The sequence below is a fragment of the Sphaerodactylus townsendi genome, linkage group LG01, assembly GCF_021028975.2.
Source record: "Sphaerodactylus townsendi isolate TG3544 linkage group LG01, MPM_Stown_v2.3, whole genome shotgun sequence".
In the NCBI taxonomy this organism is placed as follows: Eukaryota; Metazoa; Chordata; class Lepidosauria; order Squamata; family Sphaerodactylidae; genus Sphaerodactylus; species Sphaerodactylus townsendi.
The window spans coordinates 146,663,148-146,677,885 of record NC_059425.1 but is presented as its reverse complement, the minus strand read 5'-3'; positions in this window follow the sequence as shown (position 1 = coordinate 146,677,885).

Sequence of the window (14,738 nt, the reverse complement as noted above, 5' to 3'; positions counted from 1 at the left end):
GTTCAGAAAGAACTGGAAGTGGTTAAATAAATCAGTTTTCACCAATATGAAGCATATCAAGATTGACATATTTTAGGTACCTGATTAAATAAGCAGGCTTCAGTGTGTGGCAAACCGTAACTCAGAGTTGGATAGTATTTGTATGTGTTCATCAAATTTGTTAAGAGTGCCATAAATGTACCAACCGTATGTATAACCAGCAACTGAGCATGGTTGAGGCACAAGTGTCAAAATGTATTCGAAACTTCCAATGAGTCCTGGTCGCTTTAGGTGGAGGCCAGGTGGAGAATGTTCATGGCTAACTTTAAGACAGAAGGTTTCCAGAGGTGCTGAATTCAACAATTACTTCAAATTGATGTTGCAGGTAGCCACATTGGTCCAAAGCAAAATCTAGAATCGGAGACCAATTACGCACAAGGCTTCTTACCTCACCAAGCTTACCTTTCTTCCAGGGCAACAGCATTAGGACATTATCTGGGTTGGATTTTTATTTATACTACAGTCCTGATACCACAACACCATGGGTAAATGAAAATTTGGAGTTTCCTGGTGTGGGCAAACCGTGATCTTTTTCTCAGCTTTGCCAGGAACGCAATCCAGAAGGAGTTCACCATGCCTGCCTTCAGTTATGTTCTCCTTTCACACAGAGGGGATTGTTTGTCCATTTGTCCCCCCTCTGTCCACCCATCTACCTATCTCCCCTTCAATTTTTGTACTTATGTAATCGTCACCTCCATTTTCCCCAGTATCTTCAGTTGTATTTATTCCACACTGCTGAGAACAACCCTCCCAGTCAGCCATTCCCCCTGCCACTGTTCCATTTTTGAAAGGATTCCCCCCCCCCCCCCGCCTTTGCATTAGTGGGTTGACATCAGGGCAAAATAAACACAACCAGGATGGTTGTGCGCTCTTTTTCAATCTTGCTTAGTTTTTGTGAGTGCAACTAGAAGCAAAAGATACATGCTAGAAGCAATTGCTGACGCAATGTATCTTTTCAGAGTTTCACTCGCAAATACTAGGGGAAATTGAAAAGAATGCACACTCAGCCTGGCTTGTGTTATTTTGCCCGAATGTTAGTCCATTAATACAAAGGGCCGATGGCTGAAGAAGAGGAGCCACGGCAGATTTGGGGGGGGGGGGAGGCAGAGGACAGGGAAATGTAAAGCTCAAAGCACATGCTGCAGGGGGGAGTCCTGCAGATCACTGGAAGCCAAACCTCGGCAAGAACTGTAAGCGCATAAATGATATAAGCTTTTCATTGGTATTAGCAACTAAAGTAATAGAACAGCTATTAAATCAAAAGATTATTTTTAGAGGGGAGGAGATAGTCCCTTAAGGGACTATTCAGATTCAACTATTCAATGACACAATATGTGAACGGAAACCTGGATCAGAAGAAGATGGCTACAGTTATGGAAGCAGCTGCCCTCCAGGACCCCTTTGAGAACATGAGGGTGAGCCAGCAGACTCTCCATGTCTTGGGACGAGGTCCCTGGGTGCACAGCTGTTGCAGATGCCAGCTGAATTGAGCTGCCTTCTTCTGGGCCCTTTGGGAGCAGAGTATTTCTCAGTGGTGAGTTCTCCGGGATTGAAGGGTACAGGAGTAGATCCCAACACAGTAGGACCTCCTTCCTTATTCTACAAAATTGAGCATCCTCTCAACAACCTGCAGCTGCAGACAACATGTGAGGCTCTCTTCCCACCTTTCTCTAGGGCCTGAATTTGGACTTGCCTCCATAAAGCTTGCCTTGGGCCATAGTGTTCTTAAAGGGGGAAATTAACCCCACAGAGGGTTGGTGTTGACTGAGACTGATTCCCCTTAACTCTCTGCCATGGCAGCAGCACATTTGGTAGTATAATGGTGGTAAAAGGTTAGTAGTTGAGTAAATGAAAGCTGATAAAATTTGGTGTTAACCAGATGTTAACTGTATATGCCTGGTGGAACATTGCTGTCTTATAGGCCCTGCAGAACTGTATTAAGTCCCACAGGGTCTTGGTCTTATCATACAGAGCATCCCACTAGGCTGGGGCCAGAGCCAAAAAAGCCCTGGCTCTGGTTGAGACAAGCTGGACTTCCTTGGGGCTGGGGACCACCAGTAGATTTGAATTCACAGAACACAGCATTCTTTGGGGACATATCAGGAGAAATGGTCTTGCAGGTATGCTGCTCCCAGACCATTTAGGGCTTTGTATGTTAATACAAGAACCTTGAATCTAATTGTATACTCTCCTCAAAGCCAGTGCAGCTAACAGAGCACAGGTTGCATGTGCATCTGCCACAAGGATCCCATAAGGACTCTTGCTGCTGCATTCTGGTCTAGTTGGAGCTTCCAAAGTCTGCGTAGCCCTGCATAGAGCGAATTGCAATAGTCTAACCAAGAAGTGACCGTTGCATGGATCACTGTAGCCAGATCAGATTGGGAAAGACAGGGCATGTTGTGATGCTTTAATTTTGCTTCAATGTTTTTAGATCATGATTTTATTAATGGTCTTATTATGCATTTTGTATATGCTGTTTTTATATCATTAAGCACTCATGGTATTGTTATACCAGGGCCCTTTTTTTCCTACTGAGGGGATGCACACAACCACCTAAGATTTTTTGGATTTTGGTTCATTTTGAACTGTTTCCAGGGGCTCTACAGGTAGCGAGTGCATAGGCTTTGGGTTCACCATTGTGAGGTAAATTTTGCGGTGTACAAGTAACTTATTGAGATCATCAAGGCTGAATTAATATATCAACAACTAAGATGTATTTATTTACAAGTTGGTTTTAAAGGAACAAGCCAAGCAGACAAAGTAGAAACCTGGCTGAGGCACAAAAATTTAAACGTTATTATTTCAAAGAGTAGTTATGCTTTTCTATAGAGCTTTCAGGCACACACTTTTATTGACAAGCCACTAGATTGGATCCGTTTCACACACAGGAACAAACCCACACCAACCTAAAAAGCACATATTTTTGCTGCTCATCATCAGGGATAGGCCTAACAATTGAGCACTCTATTCTCTCCCAGAGATAGAGCTAAACTGCTCTGCCACACTATCAGGTAGAGCTAACCTCCACTTCGTCTGCTCTTTTTCCTGAGCCAGACCAGAGCTGTCATTGCTCTCTTCCTGGGGCAGAACTCAACTCCCTCATCTCCTGTGTCTCCTCCAACATTTCATTTATCTTCTTAAGATAACTGGATGATGGAGCGGCACTCCTATGTTCTCATCTGAGTGGCTGATTTTCCCTTCTGGCCATTACACTGGGATATAAACTTATAGCCGGATCAGTATTATCAAACAGCATATACTGTTTTGGGGGGAATGTTCATCACACATCAGATAGCATCAGGGTTAAAAGATGTGCATTCTATTGCATTACAGATAACATGAATCACAGGTTCCAAATTAAGCAATTATTTCAAATCCTACTGTTGTCTTGTCAAATGTATGAGTCACCTCACAAACTGAAGAAGTTACAAAACTCCATAATTCAACAAATACTTACTTTGGTGAGTTGAGAAGGTGATATAAATGATGTTTTTCTTACTCTACCATGTTTTCTCTGCAGTACTTTTGTCCAAAATGCATTGCTTAGATCCACTGGAAACAAAGATACTAGATCAGAGCTTAAAAAAATCAAGGTCAACAAAGGACTTAAAGACTTCAATTCCTGGGATATAGACACCCCCCCCCACACACACACCCTAGATTTTTTGATACACACTTTATTATTTGCTATTACCATTTTTAATATAAATTTGTATGTAATGAAGTTGTGCAACAGTTACAGGCACTTGTTAGTCAAGATTCACTTCTCACTGTTGCCTTTAGATCTAGCTAGTTGGCTTTAACCTGTGACTTTCCACATTTAGAATTTTTCTGTCCTATGCAGTCATAAAAACGCAGGGACGTACCACATCATTTGCAATAATGCCTGCTATTTCATAACATTTTCCCTTATGTCTTTGTGCTAACTTAATTATTTCCACTATGATACACACCTCTGAGTTTTGTCTGTTTTTTAATTCTAAAAAGAAGGTAACAGAATTGTCCTTGGCAGCACCAACCTCACAGCAGGAGTATCCTCTCCACATTAAGCATGACCACTTGTTATGTGATTGTTCCAGGGAGTGGGGCTTGGGGGTGGATCAGATGGGCATCACAGTGGCAGGCCAGCTTCTGGGTCAGCCTATTGCCATGGTGCCCATCTGAGCCGCCCCCCACTCCCTGCAGGCCGCCTCCTGCACAAGCTGACTTGCAGGGAGGTGGGGGCAGGGTGCCATGTGCCATCCGAGCTGCCTCCACCTCTAGGCCCCACCCCTGAGGGCCTGGAGAGGGAAGGAGGCAGCTCAGACAGGTACCGTGTACCACCTATGGACGGGGGGGGTCTAAAGACTCCTGGGTTGGCACAGGGAAGGAGGGGGTTGGGAAGATTTTGTGCCACCCCACAGGTGCGCTTGGGGTAATTTGACATACACCCCATCCCCATGGGTGGTACACCCCTGTGGGTTAGTCATAGTTCTCTCAAAACTTCTCACCCCCATCTAACTCACAAGTTGCCTGTTGTGGAGAGAGGAAGGGAAGGAATTTGTAACTCACTTTGAGTTGCCTCATGGTTGAAAAAAGGGGGGTATAAATCCAAACTTTTTTCTCTTCCTCTGAAATGTTGAAGAGTTACTATTAGAATATTCAAAACTTTACAAACTGACATTTTGTAGTTAGCTCTGCCTCCTGTGACAGCTATTTTGTCCACCATGAGGTGGACAAAACATATACCCCATAACCAGAGGCGTAGCCGAGCCATACTGTGCCTGGTGCACACTCTTTGTTTTCCAGCCCAACCCTCCACAGTGCACTGCCCCCCACACCCCAGTGGGGTTGCATAGCCCCATCCCCACACATTGCGTAACCCCACTCCCTGCATATCTCTGCTGTCAACTCCTGCTCTCCCCAGGGCCTAAGGAGGGCAGAAGCCTGCCTGCATGGACCCCAGGAGGGTGGAACAGAAGCATATCTAGGGGAAATGGAGCCTGGGGCATAATCTGAGTTTTCCGGGGGCAGCACCCCATTTTCCCTAGATACTGTAGAGGGGGAGAGAAATCAAGCCGTCTGCCGATCTCACAGAAGAGCACCCAGGTATACCACTTGGGCAGGCAGCAAGGGGCCCAGGTCTACTGCTGTGCAGGCCAGAAGGGGTTGAGTGTGCAGGCAAGGGCTCTGGCTCCGGAGGGTCAGCATCCTCCTTTGACTGTGGCACCCACCTTAAAGGGAGAATCTGGGGTCCCTAGTTCTCCCCCACCCTGAAACAGCATCACTCTCAATGTTTAAACTGGGGACCTCAGATTCTCCCTTTAAATCCATGCTGAAGGGGGTGGATTTAAAAGGAGAGTCTGGGGAAATGGGGGGGGGGTGCCTGCTGTCAGGGGTGCAATTGTTAAGCTAGCAGTACCAAAATCTCAGGTATCTTTAGGAGACTCTCCTGATGACACCACCCAGGTTTGGTGAAGTTTGGTTTAAGGGGTCCAAAGTTATGGCCCCTCAAAGGTGTAGGCCCCATCTCCTATTAACTCCCATTGGATACCCCTTTGGGAGTCCATAACTTTGAACCCCCAGAACCAAACCTCACCAAACCTGGGTGGAATCATCAGGAGAATCTCCCCAAAAATCCCTAAAATTTTGGTGTTGCTAGCCTAAAAACAGCGTCCCCTGCAGGCCAAAAACTAAAAAATACCAAAAAAACACAAACCTGAATTTTTGCACCCCACATGTGACCAAATGGGGGCACTCGGGGACATTTGACTCCCCATTTCCCCATGGCATATATAAATGGTTATGCAGGTCCCCAGCTCCCATCACCTTGAAGTCCCTACTACAAGCTCAGAAACAACTGAGCTTCTGTATGTCTGTGGCTGGGATGAAATGGCCATCTTATTGGTGGGGTAGGGTATCCAGGAGTTGAGTGGCTGGCAGCTACCACCTGATATCATGGCCCATGCCCTTTCCTTCCCTTTGCAGACTGGTGAGGATGAACTTCCAGCCTGTATAATTCCAGTGGCGCTGTTCTGGCCACTGCATCCTGGAGGAGGGTAGGCCATCCCACATGCAAATTACTGCAGCAGCTGCTGGGAGAGCATCATGTGGCCCTTGGAGGGGGCAGGTTCCTTCAGGGGCAGGACTTCTAAGATGGTATCCCAGAGTACTGAGCATGGGGTGGGCTATCTGGAGGTCTGCTGCTATGACAAATGATCTCCAGCTGATGAAAATTAGTGCCCCTAGTGAAGATGGACGCTTTGATAGGTGAATGTGACATCATTAGACCTCACCAAGATCTCTCCCCTGCCCACGGCCCACCATCCTCATGTTTCACTATTTCCAGGTTTTTCCATATTCGGAACTGGCAGAGATGAAGCCTTGGAATCCAGGCAATCTCAAAGACTTCAATGGAGGGTGGAGAGTTAGGAGTGATGTCTGGAGAAAACCAGCAGCATCTGATGCTGGCATTGGGCGGTGAGGCTTCTATCCCTATGCACTCCCCGCACCCACCAACTTTCAGAGGGAAGCACACAAACAGTTGCCAAATGCAATTAAACTTTATTGGAGGCGGAAACTTACATGGGAGTATGTGGCCTCTGTATCTGCCTCCAGGTCTGCTGGGAACTCCCATTGCATTCACACCTGCAGTGGGTTTGCAAGTAGGCTGGTCTCCAACAAGATAGGGTGTGATTCATTCTGAAGGTTGGGCTGTTTTGGGGTATCAACCAGTGAGTGGAGCAAATGGTTGCCAGGCATGTCTACTACCTCGCCTATTTGTTTCCTGCAGCACCCTGCAGGGAAAAAAATACAGTGTGCATGGCCACAGAAGGGTGCCAAGGGATTCCTGGTGGGCTGCCTGGAGGTCTGCTGCTATGGGGGAATCCTCCAGGGTGTTCAGTCAGGCATTGGGGCCACAGGCCTTGCCCCATCTGGCTTCACCATTGCAACATTGCCCCCTCCAAATCCTGTCCAGTGCTGCTGCCAATGCTGATATTCGTTGGTGGGTCCTGCTTGCTTGTTTCACACCAATAGATACCCTTTTTGGTTTTTGAATTAGCATGTTCCCAATACACAACAGTTCTATTTGTAAGCAGAGCAGATTATTTATAGCCTCTGACCATGTGGTGCAAGAGAATGCCACAACTGTAGTCGACCCACGTGGTCAGCGTAAGAACGAGACGAGACGCGGAGATAACATCTGGTGGAGATCGCCAGCAGCGGGAGCCCGGAGGTCCGTGTTCCTAGCGAGTCTCCCGCGTGCTGGTTCCTTTTTTATTGCTTTATTCTATCAGTGGAGGGACGGGGGGGGGAGTTCAGCGGGAGGCGAGGCCGGGGAGGTGGAGATCATCATGTGATGCATGATCTCACCTGGCTACGTCTTGAGAGGGGCGTAAAAGCTGCCTAGGCCTAATCCTCACCTGGGGCAAGACCATTGTCCCTGCATGATGACTGAGCCCAGACAGTTCATGACACGGACTCATGGGGGGGATGAGAGTGGGAGTGCCCGATGCAGCCAGGCTGACATTAGGTCCGGTTTAGTTCCAGTTCCTGGTGCTGCTGGGTCAGCAGTGCATTACTACATCTCCTCCTTTTTTACATTTTAAAGGGACTGAAATGTAAAGGGGTGATTTAAAGGGACGCTTTGTCTCCCTCCGCCGTCTGGTCAAGCTGACCGAGCTGCTTGTGTAACAGTAGAACTTGGTTCTTGAGGTAAGGGAAATTCGAGGGGCTTCTTACGTTACAGGCAATATTAGACACACATTGAGCGAAGAGCAAGATCGATAACGAGGGCACACAATTAAGCCAATGCAGAGCTGCACAATAGCACTCAACCATGCGGCAGCCAGCTCCAGAGCGGCTGGACCACCAATGGGGCAAAACATCATGGCTAGATTAGATACAACTTCTTGCAGCTCACGTGCTTTCATATGAATCAATTGGGAATTATCAGAAAGATTAAAACAACACATGTATGTACATTCTCACAACCTTGTGAGGTGATGTAATAACAATAAGTAATCAATAGCGCACGATTATCTAGGGTGCAGCTTTGATCGGAAGAGTTCCTGCTGCTCGGAACCCAGAGCATCCAGGCAATGGAGGTAGAGTTGATGGACCACTTGGGGGGCACAGGCCAGCGGCCAATAGTCTTAGCATTGTAGAGAAGCCGGGTCGGGGACTCCACACTAGGAAGTTGGGGAGGCGAACTCCGCTTGGAGAGGCGGCCAGCGTGCTCCGACGGGAGGGGTCAGGCAGAAGACGGCACGGGCTCCGGGGCGAGCCTGGGGTGAGACGATGGTGAGGCTGACGAGGCAACAAAGAGTTCCGGCAGAGGGGCGGGAATGTAATTAAGCAGTTACTCTGCGAGGTCCAGAACCAGCCCGGGAGCAGGATGTTTCGAACAGGGAATGTCCTCCATGTGTGTGCAGTTCCAATTGTTGATAGAATGGGCCGAATTGGTTCCGGGCTGCGCCCGGTGATGCGAGCGCGGAGTGTTAGGATTCGTGGTTAGCGACAGTCTTGGTGACAAGGAAGCCAGCCGAGGGAGTCTGGCAGCCAGGGTCCCCAGTTAGAAGCTCGCAGAGTACCCTGATGGATGGGCATTCCTTGAGGGGCTTAGCCCAGACTCGCTAGGAAGTCTCAGGCGCTTGCAGGCGAGGGAAGCAGGCAGGAGCTTAGCAGGCTCCGACTCCTAGAATTACTAGCCCAGGCAGAAAGATGAGAGGTTGGCGGCAGCAAACTGCTCCCAGATGTTGGTCTGGTGAAAGCTTCGTCAGGGTGAACCGATGCGCCATCGGGCAGGAGGCAGCAGAGCAGGCAAGGATGGTGGCAGCAGTTGGCGGTGATGTCCTCAAAGAGAGCTGACACAGAGGTTCGGGTGTCTCCGGGGTGGTCTTGCTGGGCGCAGCGACTCTAGAGGCTTGGCTGGTGAATTGTATAGCGCCTCCCCAAGGTCATTGGTCTTTGAAGGCGTTGGCGGCAGGCGTTCCTGTTGAGACCGCTGGGGCGGGATCCTTTAGAATGTGTTCCATCTCGGGATGGGGTTAGTTTCCTCCTGGCGCCATTCCGTTTGGCCAGCCCTGTCATGGCTAATCCAGTCCACAGGGACCTGTAGGAAGAAGGACTGAAACACACCTTCCCCAGGTTATGGGAGGGGCGGATCCCTCCAGGCTCAGTTCTAGAAGCGGATGGCAGGAGATCAGGATCGAGGTTTTTGTTTGAGTTGGGGTTTAGAGTTTAATATAAGAAGGCTTGTTTTGGCAGCCCTCCGTAGAAGGTTGCTTTAATGCAATGAAATCCTACACAGGGCCGCCTACTCCTCTTTCTTTAATTGTTTGACAGGGAGGGCAGGAGGCGACCCTGGTGGGAATTGGCTTCAGAAGCGTCATCAGGGGTGTGATCAAGGCCGAGGTCGAGCCTGAGAGGAAGAGGGACAGAGGCGGGTCCTGGGGAGTTATTGGGTATGCATGCTTAATCAGCAACACAAAGGGGGCTTTTGGAAGCGCCTTTTTTGGGGGGATGGGTGCATCCAGAGAATGATGCAATCAGGCGATTAGAGGCAGATTCCTCGCACACAAACAAAAAAGGGGGGGTTCCTTTGCAAGGAGTTGCACCCGTGACCTTGGTGGCTACTTGGCGGAAGCTGGATGGTGCTAAAATTTTGTCGAATTATCTTGGGGAATTGCATACCGAGACCCGGCTCCTTAAGAGGCGGTTTACATTAAGCGCTCTGGCCTTTAACGTGGTATTGATAAAGTTGCCAGGCTGGGCAGCTCTATAACTTAAACAGGTTTGGAGTATTAAAGAGGGCATAATGGTGGCAGCCCTTTTTAACCTGGGGCCTGTCCTGGCAGTGCTGTGGTATCAGGGCCGGGCCCAGATTTTAATCAGGGAGGCCAGTCAGCCAATTGGCCCTCCCGCCTCTACTGGTAGAAACAGAAGGAGAAGAGGAGGGGAGGAAACAGTTTTCTTACGAAATTAGAAAGTAATTTTAGGAAGGCACTTGATGGGATCAATGATCTGTGACGGCTTTACCCATCCCAGACCAAAGTCGTTTTACCCTGACTCATGAGGTCCCTTCCCCAGAGATTGACATGGATGTCTAAAAGCGATGGGGACTATGAGCTGCCTTCAGTCCTGGGCTGTTGACCGTGTTGGCGGATGCTCCGTCTTTCCTTGGTTTGTCTCCACCCCAGATGTGCGGGCAAGCCTCGGTCGGCCACTGGTGAGACCCACTCGGCTGCTCTGATGGCCCAGTGGCTGCTCTAAGCGCCCGGTGTCCTGAGCTATGAACATACATCCTTCTATGGCGGAGCTCCAGGTATGTATGGGGGAGCTCCCGATAGGCGTCTCCACCGCTGCGACGGTGGTGTAGGCTCGCCATGTTGGCTGCTGGGGCTTGTAGCCTTTATTGGAGTGGAAGCAGACAGCGCATGGGGCAAGAAGAGAATCAACTGGCGCTTAGCTGGCTCCGACAGGTATACTTGTGGGATGTTTGTCCAGACTTGGAGATGGATGGGTCCTTGGTGCTGGAGTCGATCCTCGGGGGCGATGAACAGTCCCTGTTCAGCTGCAGAAGGCAGCTGGCAGCACTAGCCCAATAGTCCCGGTAGGGATGGGACTCGTCATACTGGGTTAGAGGCTGACAAGAACCTAGGTAGGGGAACTTAAAGGAGATGGGCTGGGTGCATCTGGCGAGATGCGAGAGGGTGGTTTTGGCAGGAGCCTTGGTGTTTGGGTCTGCTCTAGTATTCTCCTCCTTGGTCCTGGGCTGGGGAGACGCGCCAGTGGGAGTTTCCCGGCGGGCAGTCGTTTCTCCAGTGAAACCTTTCTGGCATCGTGGGCACCCGGGTTTTAGGTGGCCTTCTCCTCCTGGGGAGGACCCTCCCTCCATGGGGTTGTAAGGCCCCACCCGGGCTACCCTACACTCCCGCCGGAGGTGTCGGGTCTGCAGTTAAAGCAGTCATCCTGAGGCTGCCTCCCGCCCGGTGGAGAGTGCTGCTGTGGGGAGAGCTAGCTTGGTAGGAGGAGGATCCGATGTCCTGGCAGAAGCCTTAAGCATGTCAGCCAGTTCAGGATCTTGCCCAGGCCCGTGGTGCTCACGGCACTCCATTGAGGCGTTCTCTTTGCGCATGAGGAGGCTTCGTTTGGGCCTCTTCGCTATCTACCTGCCCCTCTTGAGCTTCCCTGGAGCCTGTTCACAAACTTCGGCATAGGGCTCTTGGGGTTTTGCCGGATGGTGGAGAAACTCTGGGTTGGCTGGCGGCATTGGGGACTTTGATAAATGCCTTATAGAGCACTCAGAAGGCGACCGTATGGGTGGCCTCAGGCAGGACAATCTGATCGTTGGGTTTGGCTGAAAGCATGAAACCCGTAAACTGGCTGCTGTAGAAGAGCGCCCTTGGTGGCTCCCCTGCTGATGCATTGCTGGCGGAACTTCGCTTTCCCAGATCACAAATTGTGCAGGAGCTCAGGAGCATCGCGAAGGTGGTTTCAGTTGTCCGAACCATTGGGTGATTCCTAGCGATTGCCTCCAGCATGCCTCCTCTCACGTAGGGAGCTAGTGATTCCCTCGCGTCTGCGCATGCGCTGCGGAGCTCAGTGAGGATGTTACTTAGCCCAAAGGGCGGTGCTTTCGACAACCGCCCGAATGGCGCCACCCTCCCTGGTATCTGTGAAATGGGCCGGGGCAATGCAAGAATATGACATCGCTCTTCCGTCAGGGTTTCTTTCTTCTGCAGATGGTGGCTAATACGTTCTGCGAGAGTTTGAAACCCGCCATTACGCGGGCGATAAGCGGAGGAATGCAGTGGCAGGAAAATGAAGGCGGAGCAAGGGGGGGAGGCTGAGCCTTGAGGAGAAGTTTGAAATGGGCGAGGAGCACAGGGGGGGGCAGAAGGAGGACAGGCGTCCAATTTAGTGGATAGAGAAAATCTCGGGGTTGAAATTGAAGGTGAAAGGTCGAAGAGGGCGGCCTACAGCAAAGGAGACCACCATAGGTCTGCAGGCTGATGGCGACATAACATTGTCTCCACGTCAGTAGCGGTGACATCGGCGAGGCTCTGTCGCGAAAAGGGGTGTTCCCCGATCGCAAGATTCAATGTCCCCCTCTGGGTACCATGGACACTGAGCTTCAATCTCCTCAACCAATTTGCGCAGCTCCCTTCTCTTCACGGGGACCCTGCCGATTTGCAGCTAACGCTTTCAGTTAGATCCAGCGGCACTTGTCATAAGCCCTGCTTTTGCAAGCTCCCATACTCACGGTGTTCAAATTAGGACGAGAGAAGTGTCCCTAGGGCGATGTCTCTGGATCGCGATCCAGAGGACAGGCGATACCCGAAGCGGTGAAAGTCCCTGGATCGCCGATCCAGCCGGACTTGATTATCCCGCTGACCCTTTCCCAGGCGACGGTGAGCAGGGTGGAGGTTCGAGATTCCCGGGTTTCGGCACCAGCTTGTGACCACGTGCAGAACGAGACGAGACGCGGAGATAACATCTGGTGGAGATCGCCAGCAGCGGGAGCCCGGAGGTCCGTGTTCCTAGCGAGTCTCCCGCGTGCTGGTTCCTGGCACCTTTTATTGTTATTCTATCGGGGGCGTGTAGGAGGGAGGACCGGGGGGAGTTCCGGGAGGGCGGGAGGTCGGGAGATCATCATGTGATGCATGATCTCACCTGGCTACGTTCAGAGAGGAGCGTAAGCGTCTGAGCCTAATCCTCACCTGGGGGCAAGACCATTGTCCCTGCGCCCGGTGACTGAGCCAGACAGTTCATGACCCGTGACTCATGGGGGGATGAGGAGTGGGGGTGCGGTGCGACCAGAAGGCCGTAGGTCCGTTGGCGTTCCAACGTTCTACCACGGTGCTGCTGGGTCAGCAGTGCATTACTACACACAACAATGCATAAATCAGGTAAAGAAGACCAGTAAGTAGAGGGTCCTGCAAGTGTCTCTATTGAAACCAATTTTATTTAACTTGTTCATAAATAATTTGATGTTGGTGCATGAGTATTGGAATTTCCAACTTGGCAGATGTTATCTAATTATTCAGGATGATGAAAACTTAAGCAAACTTCAAAGAGTTCCAAAAGGATCTCTTCAAGCCTAGTAAGTGGCAAACGAAATTCAATTTATGTGATTATATAAAGGACTTCTAGGGCAAAAGATCCTAATACTCACCTATAAACTGATGGGCTTTGAATTGGCACATCTGGAATTCTGACACAGTATGATGGGTACAGCAACAAAATGATTGCCACAGTTTAACACATTGCGGATTCTTGTGCTGTGGCGGAAGCTGCTGCCAAAGTATCAATCAAATCTCCAATAGTCACTCAGAAGCCTGGCTGGGCAAAAGCCCTCCTTGGTCCACACACCGGTGAAAGGTCTGGAATCCATTCCCTATGAAGAGAGACTTAGGGAGCTGGGTATGTTTAGTTTGTTGAAGAGAAGGTTAAGAGGTGACATGATAGCCATGTTTAGATATTTGAAGGGATGCCATGTTGGTGAAGGAGCAAACTTGTTTTCTGCTGCTCCAGAGACTAGGACCAGGAGTAATGGGTTCAAGGTTAAGGAAAAGAGATTCCACCTAAACAACAGGAAAAACTTCCTGACAGCAAGTGCTGTTCAATAGTGAAATGCACTACCTCGAAATGTGGTGGAGTCTCCTTCTTTGGAGGTTTTTAAACAGAGCCTGGATGGCCATCTGTCAGGAGTGCTTAGATTATGTGTTCCTGCATTGTAGGGGGTTGGATTTGATGGCCCTTGGGGTCTCTTCCAACTCTGTGATTCTACTTAACTGGATTACTGAATATTATTTACCAGGTCAATCGACTGCAATTCTGGAAGAATTCCAACACCCTACCTCTCTACTCCTTGCATACCGAAAGATCGATATTACAGAGAAAGTTTTACTCTCCTTCAAAATACTAGATCTGCATAAACAGGGTTTCCCCTCCCCCCGCCATGCATGGAGAAATGTCTAAAATCACAGTGTACTCCGAGAATAGATGCAAGGCACCGCATCTGCAGTTTGTGTTAACTAGGCCTCCGAGGAATTTTCCTTTCGAGTAAACATGTTTTGAATTGCGACGTTAGTAACCTTACTGTTTCCCCGCACTTCTAGATCAAAGGCTTTGGCCATCTCCCCCCCCCCCCCCCGCCCTTTCAGCGTTTGATAGGGATAGTTTAATGTTTTCCCCCTGGAAGTTTATTTGGGTATAGAGGATTAAGTTAAGGCCGATGACAATGACCGGATTTAAAACGCATTTTAAGTATATAAAAGAAAATGTTTTTTCTCTCTTTCTTAAACAAGGGCTCCTTCTCTAGGAAGGGCGTTTAACTGTAATTTAAACAGCCAAGCTCTGTCTTGTCACATGATTGACGGAACCAAAAAACTCCGCTTACAACCCGCAACGGATTTTACGGGAGTGGACAGGGCTGCGCACGCGCGCAGGCCGCTTCGAGTAAACAGTTCCATCATGTGACGCTCGCTCTGCTGTCAGTCCGTCCTTCCTTCCGTCGCCAATAATGGGGCTCTCAGGTGCGTGCGCCTAATAGGCGGGCGCGCGCACCCTGCTGGCCGCGAGCGCCGGGTCAGAAGGTTGGAAGGGCCGACCTCCTGGTGTAGGGGGTGGGGAGGAAACGGAAGGCACCCGGACGCGTTCCCCTCAGCCAGCCAAGCAGTAACAGCCACCCGTTCTGGCCCCGCCCACTTCCA